The sequence below is a fragment of the Mesoplodon mirus genome, assembly GCF_964341445.2.
Source record: "Mesoplodon mirus genome assembly, chromosome: 6".
In the NCBI taxonomy this organism is placed as follows: Eukaryota; Metazoa; Chordata; class Mammalia; order Artiodactyla; family Ziphiidae; genus Mesoplodon; species Mesoplodon mirus.
Genome location: NC_138982.1, coordinates 74,357,642 through 74,380,882, shown reverse-complemented (window position 1 = coordinate 74,380,882; position 23,241 = coordinate 74,357,642). Strand labels below are relative to the sequence as shown.

Below are 23,241 nucleotides of genomic sequence, written 5' to 3'. Positions count from 1 at the left end.
CAACTCATCAGACACCCTGAGATGACCTCTGGTCAAAGTTGGATATTCACATTAAATTTGTAAATAGGAGAAGGTCAATAATAAAAACTATTTTTCGTAGGAAAAAGAAAGACTGTTCCAATTACATGTCAAGAAATTATACCAGGAAGTCAGGAAGAGGAAGAAAACTGGTGTCATCTGTACAGAGAGACGAGAGACTTCAAGGAAAAGGGTTAATGAAACCAAGAGGGGTGACAAACTTCGGGGCCCAGGTGGGAGGGTGTGCCCCCGACACTCAGCCACGCTGAGAGCCCCACAGAGATGGGACAAGGCCAGTCACGGCGGGAGATGCCACGGGGGCTCTCAGAACCACAGGTCTGACAGACAAGAGAGGACAGGAAAGGCCTGAACCACAATTCGTAACCTCAACCTAATAAACATACAGAATTCGCCAAACAGAGAATGCACATCCTTTCCAAATAAACACAGAATTTTAAAAAAATTGACCACATAAGAGGTCACAATGGAAGTCTCAACAAGATTTTAAAAACTGCCATCTTCACTGATCACAATGTGATAAATAAATGGGAGGAATAGATAAAATGCTGTCCTTACAAAGAACAGTCTTATCTGCAAAACGGAAACAGACTCACAGACATAGAGAACAGACTGGTGGTTGTCAAGGGGGTGGGGGTGGGGGATTGATGGAGTGGGAGCTTGGGGTTAGCAGATGCAAACTATTACATATAGGATGGATAAACAAGGTCCTAACCCTATATAGGGTTACAGTTCCCTCTATAGCACAGGGAACTATATTCAGTATCCTGTGATAGACCATAATGGAAAAGAATATGAAAAAGAATGTATGTATGTATATACATATATATATATATATATATATATATACGTGTGTGTATATATATGTGTATATACATACATATACACCTGAGTCACTTGGCTCTACAGCAGAAATTAACACAACATTGTGAATCAACTATACTTCAATAAAATAAATTTAAAATAAAAAGGACAGAATTCCTACTGCACAGGAAAGGGAGAAGCAATAGTACGGCTGCACCTGGTAACTGGGGCTGGTGCGCAAGGACAAGTGGGTGCGGGGCGGCCCCCAGCCCCTCTTCAGGTGGAGGAGGGAAGACAAAGCAGGGGGGCAGCGCCACCGTCCTGCCCAATGACTCTGATGGTGACACGACAGAGGAGAGGGGAGCACTGCCCCAGAGAGTGAGAGACTGCCCCACAGCCCCAGAGCCTGGCTAGGGTTCAAGGTCATGAACCCAAAATGTCACCTCACAACAACTGTGTCACCAGTGATCCTGGATTGGGGCTGGACGGGGGAAAATGGTGTAGAGGATGTTATTGGGACACGAGGCAAAATTTGAATTACATAAGAGTATTACAGCAATGTGAAGTGTCCCGATTTGGGCCATTGTATTCTGGTTATGTAAGATAATGTAATATTCTTGAAAATCACACACTGAAGTGTTTGGGTATCAAGGGGCATGGTGCCCACAGTTTACCATCAAATGGTTGAGACTGCGAGAGACAGAACAAATGGGGCAAAATGTGAACAACTGGGGGTTCTGGGTAAAGCTGGGTGGGCACACAAGGAGCTCTTAGCACTCATCTTGGAATTTTCCTGCAAGTTTAAAATTCTATAAAAATTTTAATTACCATAAATAAATACAACGAATCATCTAAATCCTGGGTTCTACAGGCACCTGTCTGGCCCAATCTCTTCACAATCTCAGTGCCGTAGTAGAAACTGTGGGGTAGGAAGGACTGCTATAGCTTAGAGACAGAAAAACGTCACTGAAGGCAACACAGGAGCATGGCTGGGTGCTGGTTTGGAAAAACACGCAGCCATAAAAGTCACCTTTAGAACATCTGGGGGACATGGGAATACGGACTGGGTAGTAGATGGTATGAGACAATGACTATCGACCTTGTGAGGTGTGAAAACGGCACTGGCGTTACGTGGGCGACGCAGGCGTAAATATTTAGAGGTGACGGGTCATGGCATCTGTCATTGTCTTTGAAACTGTGCTGTGCGCGTGCACGTGTGTGTTAAACATGGTAAATGTTGACGGCTCAGACTAGGTGAGGGGAGGGCAGGTGTTCAGTGAACTCTGTGCTCATTAGAAAAATAAAACAAAGCGAACCACCTGCTAGCAGACTCGTTTACTCATTCTCAACTTCTCCACCTGACGCCTCCTGGGCACTGAAAACCTAGCCCGTCGGACACAGAACGTGGATTCCGCCCCACCCCATCCTGCTCGTCCACACATCCTCCCATCTCAGGAAACGGCGCCACCCGCCCACCTGCTCCAGCCACACGCCCCACCGTGATCCCCACTTCCTCCGCCCAGCAGCCCTACATCCAGCACCGCGGGCCCTGGCCAGTCTCAGCAGAGCGGCTGCGGCCTCTGACCAGGGTCTGTCTCTCCACTCCTGCCCACCCCCAACCTCTCCTCCTGGAGTCCCGTCTCCCTTTTGCACAGCAGGGAGAGCCATCTTTGCAGCCTGTCAACCAGACCCCACACCGGGATGGAGGTGGTCCATTCACCCTCGACCTCTTAGCCACTTCCCTCCAGCCCACGGGGTCTCTGTCTTATTCAAGGTGCCCCCAGTGTCTGGGACACAAGCCTGGGTAGAGTCGGAACAGACCTGTGGGATGACATGTGTACTGAAATAATTTAGGAAAATCACGGAAGACTCTTGTGTATCACATCTTTCAAAATGTTCATGCAAGGAAGAGGGGGAAAGTCACTAAGGAAACAGGAAGGACACAAGGGTTTAAGCTACCTACATTCTAATTCCCCCCCAAATTGCTACTGACGTCACTTCAGCCTGTTTCCTGATGGGTCTTGTAATCCGACCCAGAAACAATCTACAACTTCAATGTAACTAAATTTCACAAATATTCAGGAAGCCTAAGACACATAAAAATTAATGGCCGGAAGTTTTTAACCCATTTAATCTTTGAGTAGAGATAGTGACAGTTAAGTTTTTTTATTGCTGTAAACACCTTCAGCATATTTGAAGGAATCATATAAATAAGAGTTTACCACTATTACGTACACACAGCCAACCATTAAATCATTGTTTTAAAAAGAAAAGCTTTATTTTTTTACAATAAACCAAGTCTATCGCTAAAAATTAATGTTAAAGAGTAACCACACTATAAATAACCAGAAATGATCCAATCAGCACAAACTGCACACAGGGATCGCTTTCAAAGGCAACTAAATATACAAGGAAAATAAGGAACTTGACGAACTTACGAAATACACAAGATGGAAATGCCCATAGGCACAGAAAAGGGAAACGGAGAAGACAAACTCTTAGCACTCAGCCCCAGGGGCCTCACTCCAGGCGGCCTGGGCCGCTCGGCCGGCCGCTGCCCCAGGATCTAGATACGGAAGGCTCTTTTGCAAAAGGTTCCACGTTTACAGTGCCAGCCTCAGCTCGGTTCTCTAACCAGGCCCGTGCTGCGGTCAATGGCAGCGACTACACGACAGCCAGGACCAGCAGCAAAACCCGGACGCTCTTCACTAAGGCCTCATCTACAGCGGCCAGCCCCACTTCAGTGGCCCACTAAGCCCAGTTGCGCTCCCTGGAAAGTTTCCTGTTTACTTCTCCTGGGCCAGGAGCAAGGACCAGGTCCAAGTCTCTAGACCAAGGATGGACCCAAACCCCCTGAAACTGGAAGCAAAATTGTGTGTGCGTTTCTTCTGGGCAGGACATTCTTTCACTCACCTGCCCTCCAGGTGCCAAGAAAGTCACAGAAGCTAGGATTCACAGCTTTGATCCTCCAGGGGTCCCGGTTCATAAAGGACCACAGGCTACCAGCCGGTTAATATCCCCAAACCTGGTCTTTTTAGGGATGATTTACATCACAACTGGAGTCTTAGACCATCTTTAACTTTTACGTATTACCTTCAGATAATACGGCCCTTGTTTCTATTTCCCCACCTGTACGCTCAGAACTTTAGAGCAACTTTCTAAGGTAACAACAACAGCAGGAATTCACTAGATGCTCTGTAACTGCAGGCACTGGGCCAGACACTACATTTCAGCTCCTTTACTTCCTGTGTCCCATCTACGCACTAGGTAATATACCTATCTTATAGACGAGAGACTCAGGGGGAGAGGTAAAGAATGTGTAGGAAGTTGTTAAACTAGGGAAGAGCAGAGCAAGAATTTAAACTTTTACCGTCAACACGTAGTACATATAAGGCTTTTCTTCAGACGGTAGGTGCTCAGCAAATGTTTATTAAATAAATATAAACCATGCCCATTATGATTCATGGTGAGTTCAGTGATGCCCATCACTTGGCGTGTATGTGCGGACACACCCTTAGGAAAGGGATCTAGCTGCCTAGCTTTAATATATCCCTTTAAAGAAATAAATTTCCACCGCTCCACACTGTAGGTTCAGAGATGAATATTTGTCTTGCTCAATGCTCTATTTCCTGAGCCTAAAACAGAAACCGGTACAAAGTACTCAATAAATGACTAAGTTAATTAACTCTATGTTAGGGAATCATCCCGTACCCAGCTATAACAGAAAAAGTAACCACCTGTTGCTTCTACACAGAACAGCACAAATAAAATCCACAGATAAAACAACTTACATAAGCTGTAACTTCCTCCTTCTTCAATATCCTTAAAAGAACCAAGCAAAACGGAGTAACCCAGTGTGCAGGCGGACTCCCTCCCAGGAAGGGGGCCCCGGCCAGCACCTGGGAACTTAGATTTCGGGGGGGTTCCCACCACCATTGGTCACTGGCTTATGCTAAACACCAGCTTTCCTTCTGGGCGTCTGGGATTTGGCCGCGTGCCACCTAGGGAATACCCCCCACAACCAGCCCCCAGTAGGATCCATGGCCCCGAGTCTCTAAGGAGCTTTGCTGTCCGGGAACATGTCACCAGTGCTGGGGGGTGACAGGCATCCTGAGTGGCTCCACTGAGAGGTGTTCTGGGGAGCTGGCGCCTGGGGCCCCTAGACCTCTCCCCATGCGCCTCTGCTGACTTTGCTGGGTTCTTTGCCCAAAATAAATCAAAGCCATGAGTCCTCCTAACGAATCTTCAAACCTGGGGGTGGTCTTGGCTACCCCCATCCACCTAGCAAAGCAAGGTGACCATTGACTCTTGCCAGCTTTCCCTCCCTTGAACACAGAAGCGCCTGCACCATTGTTTTCTACAAAAAGGTGCCTGTTACCAGCACTGACTCTCATCAGCTTGGCGTCTAGGACAACTGTATACCACCGACGGCACGCATTACCTTCTACCTCTTTCCATGCGGTTGTGCCTCTCCCTCCGCTGGGACCTGCCCCGCGGGGGCCCGCTCTGCCTCTGCTCCCCGAGGGCGGCCTGGGGCGACTCCACCGACGGCCAAGCACCCTGCGCTGCTGTGGAGCCTTCACCCACATTCCGGAGCTCTCCAAGGGTTCTTCGTTCTATGTTTGTGTCCAACTGACGTATCCTACTCCGACTCCTCTTATTTCTTGCTTGTTTACATAGCGCTTCTTCTTTGCAAAAGAAGGAAAAAGTGGTATTTTAATTGTTCGGTTCTTCTAAACTTACCCTCGTGAATCCTGAATATATTTTTTGGTATTTTCGATCCAAGATATAAACATGAATGGGTAAGGAGCACACAGAACCAAACAAGAAGCGCTCCAAAATTCCATAGAAACATCCGGCACAAGGCTCTAGGTTTCAAACTATACAACTGAACATAAACTAAATTAAAATACCCCAGAGGGCTTTCCTGGTGGCGCAGCGGCTGAGAGTCCGCCTGCTGATGCAGGGGACACGGGTTCATGCCGCGGTCCGGGAAGATCCCACATGCCGCGGAGCGGCTGGGCCCGTGAGCCATGGCCACTGAGCCTGCACGTCCGGAGCCTGTGTTCCGCAACGGGAGAGGCCACAACAGTGAGAGGCCCACGTACCGCATAAAAAAAAACACCCCAGGTATTATGTAATCAATGCAGCTTATACAGCAATACAATCAAAAGTCCCCCTTTTAAATCAAGAGCCATTTTAACTGTCATCTATGAATAAAAAAACCAAGAAGTTGTTTGATTTTTCTGATACTCAGAATGGGAAAAAAAAAAACAAACCTAGAAATATTTTCTCCAAAAGATTTTCTTGAGATGCAATTATTCTAAGATGACAACTGATATTCTAACTGCAATGCTCAGAAGAGGACAGAACCTAAGTGGTTTAGGATTAAACACGCCCTTCGGCTTCCCTGGTGGTGCAGTGGTTGAGAGTCCGCCTGCCGATGCAGGGGACACGGGTTCGTGCCCCGGTCCGGGAAGATCCCACATGCCGCAGAGCGGCCGGGCCCGTGAGCCATGGCCGCTGAGCCTGCACGTCCGGAGCCTGTGCTCCCCAACGGGAGAGGCCACAACAGTGAAGAGGCCCGCAAAAAAAAAAAAAAAGGGAAGGGATATCTGTATGTGCATGGCTGATGCATTTTGTTGTGCAGTGGAGGCTAACACAACATTGTAAAGCAACTATACTGCAATAAAAAAAAAATATTTAAAAAAAATAAAAAAAATAAATAAATAAACACGCCCTCACCTTACAAGTGAGATTCCCCCCACAAAAGGAGTAATCACGTCATAGCTTTGACCTGTGCTACAGAAATATGTCAAATTTCCATCACAGTACAGCAGGCGTCTAATAAGTACCTGTGGTGATGTGCATTCCCGAGGTACCGTACAAAGCCAAACCCTCTACGGTGGAAGAATCACTTAACACACATTTCAGAATGGTGATAACTTCTCAAAAGACATAGAGAGGAATTCACAAGTATTGGTAATATTTTGGTTCCTCAGCTGAGTAGTCAGTACAGGGACTATTTTAATTTTAACCTTTATACCTTACAAATGCTCACATATACTTTCACGAGCAATGTCATAAGAACAATGGAAAATTAATGACTGGCGTGGGAGAAAGAAGGAGAGCTCCATCCCTACCCTGTCTTTATCAGCTCTTGAAAAGCTGAGTGTAAGCTGTGTTATTGTTGGATAACTCGAAAAAGAATGTTTTCCAGGAAAAACGGATTGAGGGTTAACATCAGGGGTAAGCAAAGTTTGCCTTCAGAAGTTTCTTTCTTTCTAAGACTTTCTGTATCACCTTGTGGCCTCTTGCTCCCAACTCAATCCTTTGCCCATCTGCAGATGGTCCCCTAAAGCTCTGAGCGGATTTCAGACTCCTGCCTCACTCATGAAGTATGAAATAAGAAACAAACAAACAAAAAAACCCTAAATTTGCTGTCAGTATCGAAAATGTACCTAAGTCTATCATGTTTCTGTTTAAGGAGGTTACTGTTAAGAAAAAGCAGCCCCTAAACTCAACGTTTCCAGGCCAAGGATAAAAGTGATGTTCAAACTTCGCAAGGATGTTCCAAGTGAGGTGACTGGGCAGAGGGACAGAAGGATTCCTAAGATGCAAGCAGGCTTCCCAGATCCTTTCATTGGTTTATAAACCACCGCTCTCCCCTCCCCGACCAGTGGCCAAAAAAAAAAAAGGGGGGGGGCAGAGACATCAGGCAGGAGGAGAAAGCACCTGCCAGCTTCTGTTTTATCGCTTACCTCCTACTTTAATCCGAACCTGCTCAGGCAAAGCTTTGTTTCTACTACCCAAAGTCTGTTTAGTGGATTCAATTTACTTCTGATAACAGAAAGAAAATGCTCTCGGCAATCCAATATCCTGATGCTTGGTAGCTTCAAGTACACAACGTGAGTTACTAGAACTCTGGAAAACAATGAAGCAACAGCAACGTTATCAACAGGTGACAATCTCCTCTCTACGCGCAAATAAAAGGCACTTTAACAGAAGTAACGTCAAAGTTATTCACATGAACTTGAAGAACTTTAGGTGCACGACGGATTTTTAAATATCCCCGAACCACATAAATACTCTCGATTTTAACAAGTTATCGAGCTCAATGAAAGAAAGAAACATCCTTGGGACCTAACTAAAATACAATTTCTCCATTTAACACAAAAGAGCAAAGCTTCGCAAATCTTTCTCCCTACCTGTGTTTGTGAAAGATTACAATTTCCACTAGTAGAGCAACTCTTTGCAGTAAACAGAGGGCATGTAGATTGAAGAGCAGTAGCTGCAGCAGCGGTTTTGTTGTTCACTAATGTTCTACAGTTGTTTTGTGGCTGATGAAGTGGAACATTCATTAATTCGGAGGGATGGCGAGTAAGAGTTACCAAACTGCCAAGACAAGAGAAACCCAGAAACACATGAAGAGTATGTGGCAGGTAAGTTTCCTGAAACACCACAATCACTAACACTTGATTTTCTGGAATGGAACTCGAAGCTGTTACCACGAATGCCCCCCATCACGGAAATCTCTACAAAACAATTATCAGCTAGTGTTGTAGGGGACAAGTTCAAACTTTCTTCCTCACATTGGAAGGTGTGGCTGTGTGTCATCTTTTAGTTACACCTCCCTTCCCATTACACTTCTGACACCCATCTCTGCTTTTTTTTGGCCATCCTCCAAAATCTGACGACTATGGGCAAAGTGGGGAAAACTACAGGGTGGGGACACACAGAAAGCTGAGGAGACACCCTAGCAGACAGGCTCCTCCTCCCCGATAGTTGTTGCTGCGAGATCACTTATGGGCTGGCAGTCTGGCTCAAGGATGAAGCTGCATTTTACACTCAAAGCCTCACAACATGACGTCTGTCCTCCCAGGGGATGCATCTGTGCAAGATCAGGTCAGCCTCAACCTGAGTCAACAGACGGGGAAGCAGAGGTCTCTCCTGACATTTAGGTGGGTGATTTGGGGACAAAACCTTTCTTCCTCAGGAACATGTGTGCACTCACCTCAACTCCTCTCTCTTCCACATGCACACGCAGAGCGCACGCCGCAAAGGTAATGCTGCAGGCTGTGCACTTGATATCTGCTTGCTGTGCCTGCACAGAGCACACAAACTTTCAGCTCAGCCTCCAGACCCACTGAGGTCTGCTCCCTGTTAAGATGCAAGCTGCAGTGAGGCCGCTGGCCTCTGCAGAAAACCCTGGTCTACATCCACACCGAGGCTGGTGCTTCTCTGCACAGGACCCTGGTCTACACCCTGATCCAGCCGGGCCCGCTCCCTGGGGGATGCACCCACTGGTTGAGCGCCATGCCAGGCTCGGGGGGATCCGCACCGCGCGGGGCTGGCGGGGGCTCGGCTGCTATGCTGTTGAAGCCGTCCTCCAGGCGGACGCGCACCGCCGACTTGGCCCGCACCTCGGTCGCGCCCTCCACGTTCTCCTTGCCGGCGCCGTCGGGCGCCTTGGGCCGGGGTGCGCCGGCGCCCGGCCCGTCGGCGCCCGGCGTCTTCTCGGCGGCGCGGGGCGCGCCCGCCTCGCTCAGCAGCATCATGCGCAGCTCCTGGAAGTCGATGTGGCCCAGGCACTGGTTGGCGCCCGCGAAGCCACCATCGGCCAGCGCAGGCGGCACAGCACCGGGTACACGGGCGGCGCGACCCCGCCGCCGCGCCCACGGCCGCAGCGAAGCCCCCCGCCGCTGCGCCCGGCGCCGCCGCCGCCAGGAAGCAAGAGTTGACGCGCGTCTCAGGCTCGCCGGCGGCCGCCGCCGCCTCCATGTGCGAGTAGAGGATGTGCTGCAGCTGCATGTACTCGATCTCCGTCATCTCCACAAGGCTCAGGTCGCTGGTCCTGAAACTCAGCCCCGCCTCGCCGAGCGCCGCGTCCGCGCCCTCGGGGCCCGCCGGCCCGCCCGCCTGCGGCGCCTCCTGCTGCCCGGGGCCCGACAGGCCTGCGCCAAAGGCGTGTGGCGCGCGGGCGGGCCGGCTGGGCCAGGCCGGGCCAGGCCGGGCGGCCGGGTACGCAGACACCGACGGCCGCGGCGGGCCTGCGCCGCCCGCCCGCAATGGCGGACCCTCCCCGGCCCCACCTCGCCCCGCCCCGCCCCGCCCGGAGGCCCCACCCCGAGGGCGGCCCACACCCACCGCCCGCCCCGCCCCCGCCGCGGCGCCCCGTCCCGAGCTGCGCGCACATGTAGGGGGCGCGGCGTTCTGCTGGCGGGGGCGCGGCGCGCGGGTCCAGGCCGTCCAAGTCCAGTGCCTGAGGGGCCAGACCACCCGGGTCGAGTGTCCGCAGGGCCGGGCCGCCCGGATCCCAATGTCCAAGGGGCCAGACGCCCGAGTCCAGTGTCCGAGGGTCAGACACACCTGGGTCGAGTGTCCGCGGGGCCGCCCGGGGCCTGGCCGGGTATCAGGGCGCACGCAAGAGACACCTCTCTAGGTAACGCTTCACCACCAGTCCACGTATCCACGGGGTGCCCTGCGGTCCCCCCCTTCTCGGGACACGAGGCCTGCAGTAAGCCCGAACAGTAGACAGCTGAGACAGCGGCCCCAAATACAGGTGTGACAAGGCAGGCTGTACGGAGGTGAAAACTCAGGCAGGTAAATCAATACACGTGGTGCACGGTTCCTCCTAGAACCGGCAGGGCTCGTGTAATCAATGCACTGGACAAACACTGGCCACTGATGAGCTGGAATGCACGTGCCATGTGGGTTCATCCTTTTAAAGTGCGCTCTTCAGTGGTAGTGTGTTCACATGCCATCACCACAACCAGTTTTCGAACATTTTCATCACCCCAAAGAATCCCATACCCATTAGCACTCCCTAAACACTAACCTTCTTTTTGTCCCTATGGGTTTGCCAACCCTGGGTACGTCCTATAAATGGTAGCATAGAAGAGGTGGTCTGTAGAAGAATTATTTTTGCAGGCTCAAAATGATGACTGTACCCACCTCTCACCCTTACCCCCATCTCAACCACTGGCTGTTTTCTGTATGGGAACCACGTGCTTTAAAGAAAGGCCTGTGATTTAGGCACAGTTTTCTTCCATCAGGCTCTGAATCGCTCATTCTGTCAGAGCTCAGACATCTATGGAGTGCTATTCATTTCTTCTGCAGTATCTTTTCTTTGAACAATGTAAGATCATCCTGCACTTCCCTGGAGGACCAGTGGTTAAGACTCCGTGCTTCCGCTGCAGGGGGTGCAGGTTCAATCCCTGGTAGGGGAACGAAGATCTCACGTGCCACGTGGCACAGCCAAAAAACTTTCAAAAAAAAAAAGTAAAAAGACAAAATATATATAAATTTGCTTTTCTTTTTGTCGACTTAATATGTCCCCAGTAGGATAACGATGGACCACTTACTCAAGAAAAGGTATCAGGTGTGGGGGGGGGAAAAAAGAGCACTTTTTCTCACACCTAACATAAAAAGTAGTTTCAGGTCATCGAAATACCTACATTTAAAAAGAAAATTATACAACTACTAAATATATAGAATGATATCGATAAAATCTTTGAGAAGATTCTAAGCGTGACATCAACACAGACCGTAATGTGCACAGGCTCGCCCTGGGGATCTTGTTTAAAAGCAGATTCTAATTCAGCAGGTCTAGGTGGGACCCGGAATGCCACCTTTCTAAGGAGGCCCCAGCTGACGTGTGTGCAGCTGATCAGTTGACCCCACTTTGAGCAGCAAAATCACGCAGTATGGTGAAATTTACAATGTTTCCAAAAGAAAATAAAATCAAGATTATATGCGACTTGGTTTTTCGCTTATTGGAAATAAAGACCTTTGGCACCTACATTGTTTTCTGTGTTTCTTGATTTGGGCGGATCCCTTGCAGATAACAGTTTTTGAGCCCTCTTTTATTTAGACATGAAACGTGAGAATGATCTGGCTTTAGTGGGACTTATTTTATAAATAAAATGTGAAGAAAATATAAAACATGTTTTTTTCAAACTCTAAACGTGGCTCCAAGTGGTTCTGGTGTAGCCCTCCAGGGGTAGCCCTCCTTAGCTGAGGACCCTGGCTGTAGGGTCAGGCAGAGCCCGGCGGAGCAGGTCAGGGCGGGAGAAAGGCCCCACCGGGGCTCCCCTGAGCTAAGAACTAAACATGCAGAACAATAAATCAATGAATAAGTAAACAGCATCATGGACCGATGCGAAGGGCTGGCTTTCGAGAACAGGAGGAGCTGCTCTGTGGACAGGCCATCGTGCAGGGGGAGACCCCCAGTGGGTGGCAAAGTCAGTTTAGTGGCTCCGGACTAACGGCCAGAGACCCAAGCACAGCATCCATGTGAGCCTCAAGGAATGTGGGCAAGCGTCGGACATGACACCGCTGTACAAATACATGCATTCGGTGGAACCAGCAGGGCTGGATAGCAAAACCAGATAGAGAATAGAGACCTTACAGGAAATTAAAACTACAGGCAATATTGGACATGAACAGATAGGCACACATTCTTAACAAAAGCTTAGCAAATTGAATCCAACAAGATTTCTTAAAAGGAATAACTCATCGTAACCAAGTGGTGTTTATTCCAGGGATGCAAGTTTTGTTTACATTGGAAAATCAACCAATGTAAATTACGATATTCATAGAGCAAAGTGAAAACCCATATGATTACCTCAAAAATGAAAACAAAAAAGTGGCTGGCAAATCTAACATCCTTTCCCGATAAAAATTCGGCAAACCAAGCATGGAGGGCAAGTTCCTCAACCTGATAAAGGGCGTACATGAAATTACCACACTTCACATCATACTTAAATGGCAAAAGACGGAATGTTTTCCCTCTCGATGAGGAAAAAGGAAAGATACCCACTGTCGCCACTTCTATTCAGCCTTGTGCTGGAGGGTCTGCTCGGCGTGACAGGGCAAGAGAAAGAAGAGCATGCAGGTGGGAAGACCAGAAGTGGAACTGTCTACTTTCTCCCTAGGCAGCACGATGACCTAGGGAGAAACTCCTACAGCACCTACACAAAAGCCAGTGAGTTCAGCGAGGTCGGAGAACATAACAACATCCTAATACCAGTCATGTTCCTATACAATAGCGGTGGACATGCAGACCCTGCAATTAAAGTACAGTAGCGCCTACCATCACTCAAGCGCACACCGAGGTGTGAGTTTCACAGAATACGTATAGGACATGCATGTTGAATAGCATACGGGGTGCTTTCACTGCCCTAAAAATCCCGTGCTCTGCCTACCCAACCCTCTGCCCCTTTGCCCCCTGGCAGCTACCGATCCTCTTACTGTCTCCATAGTTCTGCCTTTTCCAGAGTGTCATAGAGGTGGCATCATGAGGCCTTTTCTGATTGGCTTCTTTCACTTAGTTAAATGCATTTCAGGTTCCTCTGTGTCTTTTCGTGGTTTGATAGCTGATTTCACTTAGTGCTGAATCACATTCCATTGTCTGTGTGGGACACCGTTTATTTATCCGTCACCTGCTGAAGGACATCTTGGTTGCTTCCAAGTTTTGGCAACTATGAATACAGCTGCTGTAAACATCCCTGTGCAGGCTTTTGTGTGGACATGGGTTTTAGCTCCTTTGGGTAGGTACCAGGGAGTGTGCTCCTGGAGCGTATGGTAAGCGGATGCTTAGTTTTGTAAGAAATAATCAAACCATCTTCCAAAGAGGCTGCACCATTCTGAATTCCCACTGGCGTGAACGAGAGCTCCTGTCATTCCGCATCCCCAGCCCCATCTGGTGTTGTCAGGGCTGCATGCTTTGGGCAGTCTACGAGGTGTGCTTGACGGCCTTTGGAAGACTCAGTTACTGTGCCGGCTAGGTGGCAACCCCGTGCGGGCCAGGGCGGGGGCGATGTCTCCCGGGACACGGTCTGGGCTCCGCAACCAGTGGTGCTCTTGCTCCAGGATTGCTGGATCTGGAATCAAGGGGTGCGAATGGGGTGGCCCCTCTCCCTATTACCTCTCCTGATGCCCCGCAGAATCTGTGCTTCCTGTCCTGGGACTCTCGGTTCTAGAGGGCTCAGTCCCGAGGGGAAGAGAGCTTCCTCGCGGGCACGCAGTGAGGCTTCCTGGGGCTGTCGGTGGAGGCTGTGGCCTGGCCACTTGGGACTCTTCAGGCCCAAAGCAGGGGTGGCAGTGCCCGACTGTCCAGCGTGAGGAGCCGGAGAACCCAGGTCCTCTTCATCCTCCAGGCTGGTGGACTGCCACACCGATGCCCTCGGGCCCGACGGCTGAGGCTCAGACCCGGCAGAAGCAAAGGTTTGGGTCACCCACCAGGCCACGAACTCCCAGCAGCTGCTCGGGGGCCCAGGGAGCGTGGACGGGTTCATGGAGGAGGGTCGTGGAGTGACGGCTGTGACAGCCGCGCCTCGTCCTGCTTCTGATGGAAACGTGCCCGCGTGTTTATCCACCGCACGCTTTTGTTTTCTCCTCCTTGCTCGTCCCTGGTCGCGTAGGATGCGACGGGAATGGCCGGCCTTATTCCCATGGTCTGCAGGACCGGGAAGCCCGCCCAGAAGTGACGGGAGGTCCGGTCCCCTCTCCTGGGGGCGGGGACAGTGGCGAGGAGGGCGTCGTGTTGGGTGGGAGGTGAGTTTGTGCCTGTCTTCCTTTGGGAATTTGGCTCAAAGGGCGGCTGTAAGCAAGGCATGCAGGCACGCGGGGGGCCGAGATGATGGGTCCACTCACCCAAATTTGGGTCCACTCACCCACGCACAGTAAGGCCAATCTACTGACACTGGCTTGCAGTGAAAGAAAGTGCAGCTTTTATTGCGGGTGCCAAACAAGAACTTCAGGTCTTTTGAGCATTAGCTGCCCACACCGCTTGTTTGGCACCTGCAAGAAACGCTGAACTTTTTTTCACCGCAACTGGTGGCAGCAAATTGCCTTTACTGTGCGCAGGCAAGTGGACCCAAATAGCGTTCAGTACCATTCAGCCTCATCAATAAACAAACAGCAAGGAAAATAGGAAAGGGGAGCCATAACAGATTAAAAGGTATTTAAGAGCTATGAACCCAATGCAGTCTTTGGATACTGATTTAAGTAAGTCAACAGTAAAAAGACACTTGTGAGCCAATCAGAGAAATCTGGACAGGGATGGAGATTAAGGAAGATGATAATGACGTGATTGTGCTTTTAAACAGCCCTTTTCTTTTTAGAGATACATTTGTGAATCAAAATGATATGACATCTGGAAATGCTTTAAAAGAACTCAGTGACGGTGGGAGGATGGCGATGTATAGGTGAAACAAAGTTATGCCTGAAGCTGAGTTATTGCACACGGGAGTTCATTATTCTAGTCTCTCCGTTTTTGTGCATGTATACATTTCTGTAAGTTTTTGTTTTTAAGCACAGCATTCCTACACAATTAAGTCTAAGTTTATATGTTTTTATTGCGGTAAAATATATATAACATAAAATTTGCCATTTTTTACCATTTGGAAGTGTACAATTCAGTGGCTTAAGTACATTCACAATGTTGTGTAAACATCACCGTTATCTATTTGCAGCACTTTCTCATCTCCCCAAACTCAAACTCTGTCCCTGTGAAACATGTTCCCTCCATCCATCTGCCTCCCCCAGTCTCTGGCCCCCCTCATTCCACTTTTTGATATTATGAATCTGATGACTCTAGGTACTTCATGTAAGTGGAATCATACAGTATTTGTCTTTTTGTGTCTGCCTTTTCCCAGTCAGCATCCTGTTTTGGAGGTCCATCTATAGTGTGAGGCATGTGTCAGAACTTCATTCCTTTTCATGGCTGAATAGTAATCCATTGGCTATACAGACATTCTGCTTATCCATTCGTCTGTTGATTGGATTGTTTCCACCACTTGGATTGTTTCCACCTTTTGGTGACTATGAATAAAGCGGCTACGAACACTGGTATACAAATATCTGTTTCAGTCCCTGCTTTCTATTCTTCTGGGTAATTCCTATTCTTTTGGATCATATGGTAATTCTGTGTTTCACTTTTTGAGGACCCACCAGCTGCACCATTTTACATTCCCACCAGCAATCCCGAGGGCTGCAATTTCTCCACATCCTCACCAACACTTGTTATTTTCTTTTCTAAGAGCCACAGCCAATGGGTGTGAACTGCTATCTCACATCCATTAACGTGCTTTTGATTTGCATTTCCCTGATCATTAGTGATGTTGAGCATCTTTTCATGTGCTTATTGGCCATGTGCTTATCTTCTGTGGAGAAATGTCTATTCAAGTCCTTTGCCCATTTTTGAATTGTGCTGCCTCTTTGTTGCTGGACTACAATAGGTTTATATTTAATTTGTGTCCAGGAAGGGAAGTATAAGCGCTCTCTCTGCTGCCACTGCGCTGACTTCTGAGTCATCTGGAACGGCTGGAGCACTCCACCTGTCCACACGCTAAGTGGCATCCCAACCAAGGCCATCTGCCATTTGCAACAACTGTCTATGCTCAGAAGCTATATCTGCACATGAATACATTCTAATTTCCTTCCCCAAATTTAAAAGATTTTCAACGGGTCTTAATGCAATGTAAGATGAACCATGGTTTGATATATTGGTGTCTATATTCTGACACCCAAAGCCCAACTATAAAATATTTGCCTATATTGGAGAAGGTAGAATTTACCTTTGAGAATACCTAAATAGAAGTCCGAAGGAAGACAAGAATCATCTCTCAGATGTAAGAAAGTACTTCAAGAGATTTTCTAAACAATCGTCATAAAATGAGGTGGATAGCCCTGGGCACCCGTCTTTATTTTGAATACTTCTGCCAGCAGTGGGGTTAAGGTGTAGCTCAGTCTAGACTCTCACGAGGTCCCTGCGACTCAGTTCATGGGAACTTGGGGTGACCGTGAAAGAGGGAGACAAGTGGACACCTCCCGCCCTTGACTGCCTCAAAGGGAAGCTACTAATTGTTACTCTGCTCTCTCAAGTAGCGTCTATTTCAATGAAACTTAAGTGAAATAGCTGAGTTTGAAGGGATTTTTACAACTCATCAGACACCCTGAGATGACCTCTGGTCAAAGTTGGATATTCACATTAAATTTGTAAATAGGAGAAGGTCAATAATAAAAACTATTTTTCGTAGGAAAAAGAAAGACTGTTCCAATTACATGTCAAGAAATTATACCAGGAAGTCAGGAAGAGGAAGAAAACTGGTGTCATCTGTACAGAGAGACGAGAGACTTCAAGGAAAAGGGTTAATGAAACCAAGAGGGGTGACAAACTTCGGGGCCCAGGTGGGAGGGTGTGCCCCCGACACTCAGCCACGCTGAGAGCCCCACAGAGATGGGACAAGGCCAGTCACGGCGGGAGATGCCACGGGGGCTCTCAGAACCACAGGTCTGACAGACAAGAGAGGACAGGAAAGGCCTGAACCACAATTCGTAACCTCAACCTAATAAACATACAGAATTCGCCAAACAGAGAATGCACATCCTTTCCAAATAAACACAGAATTTTAAAAAAATTGACCACATAAGAGGTCACAATGGAAGTCTCAACAAGATTTTAAAAACTGCCATCTTCACTGATCACAATGTGATAAATAAATGGGAGGAATAGATAAAATGCTGTCCTTACAAAGAACAGTCTTATCTGCAAAACGGAAACAGACTCACAGACATAGAGAACAGACTGGTGGTTGTCAAGGGGGTGGGGGTGGGGGATTGATGGAGTGGGAGCTTGGGGTTAGCAGATGCAAACTATTACATATAGGATGGATAAACAAGGTCCTAACCCTATATAGGGTTACAGTTCCCTCTATAGCACAGGGAACTATATTCAGTATCCTGTGATAGACCATAATGGAAAAGAATATGAAAAAGAATGTATGTATGTATATACATATATATATATATATATATATATATACGTGTGTGTATATATATGTGTATATACATACATATACACCTGAGTCACTTGGCTCTACAGCAGAAATTAACACAACATTGTGAATCAACTATACTTCAATAAAATAAATTTAAAATAAAAAGGACAGAATTCCTACTGCACAGGAAAGGGAGAAGCAATAGTACGGCTGCACCTGGTAACTGGGGCTGGTGCGCAAGGACAAGTGGGTGCGGGGCGGCCCCCAGCCCCTCTTCAGGTGGAGGAGGGAAGACAAAGCAGGGGGGCAGCGCCACCGTCCTGCCCAATGACTCTGATGGTGACACGACAGAGGAGAGGGGAGCACTGCCCCAGAGAGTGAGAGACTGCCCCACAGCCCCAGAGCCTGGCTAGGGTTCAAGGTCATGAACCCAAAATGTCACCTCACAACAACTGTGTCACCAGTGATCCTGGATTGGGGCTGGACGGGGGAAAATGGTGTAGAGGATGTTATTGGGACACGAGGCAAAATTTGAATTACATAAGAGTATTACAGCAATGTGAAGTGTCCCGATTTGGGCCATTGTATTCTGGTTATGTAAGATAATGTAATATTCTTGAAAATCACACACTGAAGTGTTTGGGTATCAAGGGGCATGGTGCCCACAGTTTACCATCAAATGGTTGAGACTGCGAGAGACAGAACAAATGGGGCAAAATGTGAACAACTGGGGGTTCTGGGTAAAGCTGGGTGGGCACACAAGGAGCTCTTAGCACTCATCTTGGAATTTTCCTGCAAGTTTAAAATTCTATAAAAATTTTAATTACCATAAATAAATACAACGAATCATCTAAATCCTGGGTTCTACAGGCACCTGTCTGGCCCAATCTCTTCACAATCTCAGTGCCGTAGTAGAAACTGTGGGGTAGGAAGGACTGCTATAGCTTAGAGACAGAAAAACGTCACTGAAGGCAACACAGGAGCATGGCTGGGTGCTGGTTTGGAAAAACACGCAGCCATAAAAGTCACCTTTAGAACATCTGGGGGACATGGGAATACGGACTGGGTAGTAGATGGTACGAGACAATGACTATCGACCTTGTGAGGTGTGAAAACGGCACTGGCGTTACGTGGGCGACGCAGGCGTAAATATTTAGAGGTGACGGGTCATGGCATCTGTCATTGTCTTTGAAACTGTGCTGTGCGCGTGCACGTGTGTGTTAAACATGGTAAATGTTGACGGCTCAGACTAGGTGAGGGGAGGGCAGGTGTTCAGTGAACTCTGTGCTCATTAGAAAAATAAAACAAAGCGAACCACCTGCTAGCAGACTCGTTTACTCATTCTCAACTTCTCCACCTGACGCCTCCTGGGCACTGAAAACCTAGCCCGTCGGACACAGAACGTGGATTCCGCCCCACCCCATCCTGCTTGTCCACACGTCTTCCCATCTCAGGAAACGGCGCCACCCGCCCACCTGCTCCAGCCACACGCCCCACCGTGATCCCCACTTCCTCTGCCCAGCAGCCCTACATCCAGCACCGCGGGCCCTGGCCAGTCACAGCAGAGCGGCTGCGGCCTCTGACCAGGCTCTGTGTCTCCACTCCTGCCCACCTCCAACCTCTCCTCCTGGAGTCCAGTCTCCCTGCTGCGCAGCAGGGAGAGCCATCTTTGCAGCCTGTCAACCAGACCCCACACCGGGATGGAGGTGGTCCATTCACCCTCGACCTCTTAGCCGCTTCCCTCCAGCCCACGGGGTCTCTGTCTTATTCAAGGTGCCCCCAGTGTCTGGGACACAAGCCTGGGTAGAGTCGGAACAGACCTGTGGGATGACATGTGTACTGAAATAATTTAAGAAAATCACGGAAGACTTTTGCGTATCACATCTTTCAAAATGTTCATGTAAGGAAGAGGGGGAAAGTCACTAAGGAAACAGGAAGGACACAAGGGTTTAAGCTACCTACATTCTAATTCCCCCCCAAATTGCTACTGACGTCACTTCAGCCTGTTTCCTGATGGGTCTTGTAATCCGACCCAGAAACAATCTACAACTTCCATGTAACTAAATTTCACAAATATTCAGGAAGCCTAAGACACATAAAAATTAATGGCCGGAAGTTTTTAACCCATTTAATCTTTGAGTAGAGATAGTGACAGTTAAGTTTTTTTATTGCTGTAAACACCTTCAGCATATTTGAAGGAATCATATAAATAAGAGTTTACCACTATTACGTACACACAGCCAACCATTAAATCATTGTTTTAAAAAGAAAAGCTTTATTTTTTTACAATAAACCAAGTCTATCGCTAAAAATTAATGTTAAAGAGTAACCACACTATAAATAACCAGAAATGATCCAATCAGCACAAACTGCACACAGGGATCGCTTTCAAAGGCAACTAAATATACAAGGAAAATAAGGAACTTGACGAACTTACGAAATACACAAGATGGAAATGCCCATAGGCACAGAAAAGGGAAACGGAGAGGACAAACTCTTAGCACTCAGCCCCAGGGGCCTCACTCAAGGCGACCTGGGGCGCTCGGCCGGCCGCTGCCCCAGGATCTAGATACGGAAGGCTCTTTTGCAAAAGGTTCCACGTTTACAGTGCCAGCCTCAGCTCGGTTCTCTAACCAGGCCCGTGCTGCCGTCAACGACAGCGACTACACGACAGCCGGGACCAGCAGCAAAACCCGGACACTCTTCACTAAGGCCTCATCTACAGCGGCCAGCCCCCCTTCAGTGGCCCACCAAGCCCAGTTGCGCTCCCTGGAAAGTTTCCTGTTTACTTCTCCTGGGCCAGGAGCAAGGACCAGGTCCAAGTCTCTAGACCAAGGATGGACCCAAACCCCCTGAAACTGGAAGCAAAATTGTGTGTGTGTTTCTTCTGGGCAGGACATTCTTTCACTCACCTGCCCTCCAGGTGCCAAGAAAGTCACAGAAGCTAGGATTCACAGCTTTGATCCTCCAGGGGTCCCGGTTCATAAAGGACCACAGACTACCAGCCGGTTAATATCCCCAAACCTGGTCTTTTTAGGGATGATTTACATCACAACTGGAGTCTTAGACCATCTTTAACTTTTACGTATTACCTTCAGATAATACGGCCCTTGTTTCTATTTCCCCACCTGTACGCTCAGAACTTTAGAGCAACTTTCTAAGGTAACAACAACAGCAGGAATTCACTAGATGCTCTGTAACTGCAGGCACTGGGCCAGACGCTACATTTCAGCTCGTTTACTTCCTGTGTCCCATCTACGCAGTAGGTAATATACCTTATTTTATAGACGAGAGACTCACGTGGAGAGATAATGTGTAGGAAGTTGATAAACTAGGGAATGGCAGAGCAAGAATTTAAACTTTTACCGTCAACATGTAGTACATATAAGGCTTTTTTTCAGACTGTAGGTGCTCAGTAAATGTTTATTAAATAAATATAAACCATGCCCATTATGATTCACGGTGAGTTCAGTGATGCCCATCACTTGGCGTGTATGTGCGGACACACCCTTAGGAAAGGGATCTAGCTGCCTAGCTTTAATATATCCCTTTAAAGAAATAAATTTCCACTGCTCCACACTGTAGGTTCAGAGATGAATATTTGTCTTGCTCAATCTCTATTTCCTGAGCCTAAAACAGAAACCGGTACAAAGTACTCAATAAATGACTAAGTTAATTAACTCTATGTTAGGGAATCATCCCGTACCCAGCTATAACAGAAAAAGTAACCACCTTTTGCTTCTACACAGAACAGCACAAATAAAATCCACAGATAAAACAACTTACATAAGCTGTAACTTCCTCCTTCTTCAATATCCTTAAAAGAACCAAGCAAAACGGAGTAACCCAGTGTGCAGGCGGACTCCCTCCCAGGAAGGCGGCCCCGGCCAGCACCTGGGAACTTAGATTTCGGGGGGGTTCCCACCACCATTGGTCACTGGCTTATGCTAAACACCAGCTTTCCTTCCGGGCGTCTGGGATTTGGCCGCGTGCCACCTAGGGAATACCCCCCACAACCAGCCCCCAGTAGGATCCATGGCCCCGAGTCTCTAAGGAGCTTTGCTGTCCGGGAACATGTCACCAGTGCTGGGGGGTGACAGGCATCCTGAGTGGCTCCACTGAGAGGTGTTCTGGGGAGCTGGCGCCTGGGGCCCCTAGACCTCTCCCCATGCGCCTCTGCTGACTTTGCTGGGTTCTTTGCCCAAAATAAATCAAAGCCATGAGTCCTCCTAACGAATCTTCAAACCTGGGGGTGGTCTTGGCTACCCCCATCCACCTAGCAAAGCAAGGTGACCATTGACTCTTGCCAGCTTTCCCTCCCTTGAACACAGAAGCGCCTGCACCATTGTTTTCTACAAAAAGGTGCCTGTTACCAGCACTGACTCTCATCAGCTTGGCGTCTAGGACAACTGTATACCACCGACGGCACGCATTACCTTCTATCTCTTTCCATGCGGTTGTGCCTCTCCCTCCGCTGGGACCTGCCCCGCGGGGGCCCGCTCTGCCTCTGCTCCCCGAGGGCGGCCTGGGGCGACTCCACCGACGGCCAAGCACCCTGCGCTGCTGTGGAGCCTTCACCCACATTCCGGAGCTCTCCAAGGGTTCTTCGTTCTATGTTTGTGTCCAACTGACGTATCCTACTCCGACTCCTCTTATTTCTTGCTTGTTTACATAGCGCTTCTTCTTTGCAAAAGAAGGAAAAAGTGGTATTTTAATTGTTCGGTTCTTCTAAACTTACCCTCGTGAATCCTGAATATATTTTTTGGTATTTTCGATCCAAGATATAAACATGAATGGGTAAGGAGCACACAGAACCAAACAAGAAGCGCTCCAAAATTCCATAGAAACATCCGGCACAAGGCTCTAGGTTTCAAACTATACAACTGAACATAAACTAAATTAAAATACCCCAGAGGGCTTTCCTGGTGGCGCAGCGGCTGAGAGTCCGCCTGCTGATGCAGGGGACACGGGTTCATGCCGCGGTCCGGGAAGATCCCACATGCCGCGGAGCGGCTGGGCCCGTCAGCCATGGCCACTGAGCCTGCACGTCCGGAGCCTGTGTTCCGCAACGGGAGAGGCCACAACAGTGAGAGGCCCACGTACCGCATAAAAAAAAACACCCCAGGTATTATGTAATCAATGCAGCTTATACAGCAATACAATCAAAAGTCCCCCTTTTAAATCAAGAGCCATTTTAACTGTCATCTATGAATAAAAAAACCAAGAAGTTGTTTGATTTTTCTGATACTCAGAATGGGAAAAAAAAAAAACAAACCTAGAAATATTTTCTCCAAAAGATTTTCTTGATATGCAATTATTCTAAGATGACAACTGATATTCTAACTGCAATGCTCAGAAGAGGACAGAACCTAAGTGGTTTAGGATTAAACACGCCCTTGGGCTTCCCTGGTGGTGCAGTGGTTGAGAGTCCGCCTGCCGATGCAGGGGACACGGGTTCGTGCCCCGGTCCGGGAAGATCCCACATGCCGCAGAGCGGCCGGGCCCGTGAGCCATGGCCGCTGAGCCTGCACGTCCGGAGCCTGTGCTCCCCAACGGGAGAGGCCACAACAGTGAAGAGGCCCGCAAAAAAAAAAAAAAAAGGGAAGGGATATCTGTA

The 23,241-nt window shown here is 48.5% G+C and overlaps 1 protein-coding gene across 1 annotated transcript in view; it reads right to left on the bottom strand.

Moving 5' to 3' along the window:
- The window catches only part of LOC309806870 (death-inducer obliterator 1-like), a 118,812-nt gene extending 96,176 nt beyond the window's left edge, over positions 1-22,636 (bottom strand). The window contains 1 exon segment of the mRNA XM_082625884.1: positions 22,061-22,636. The gene's annotated coding sequence lies outside the window, so the exon portion shown is untranslated.
- Between the last annotated feature and the right edge of the window lie 605 nt (positions 22,637-23,241).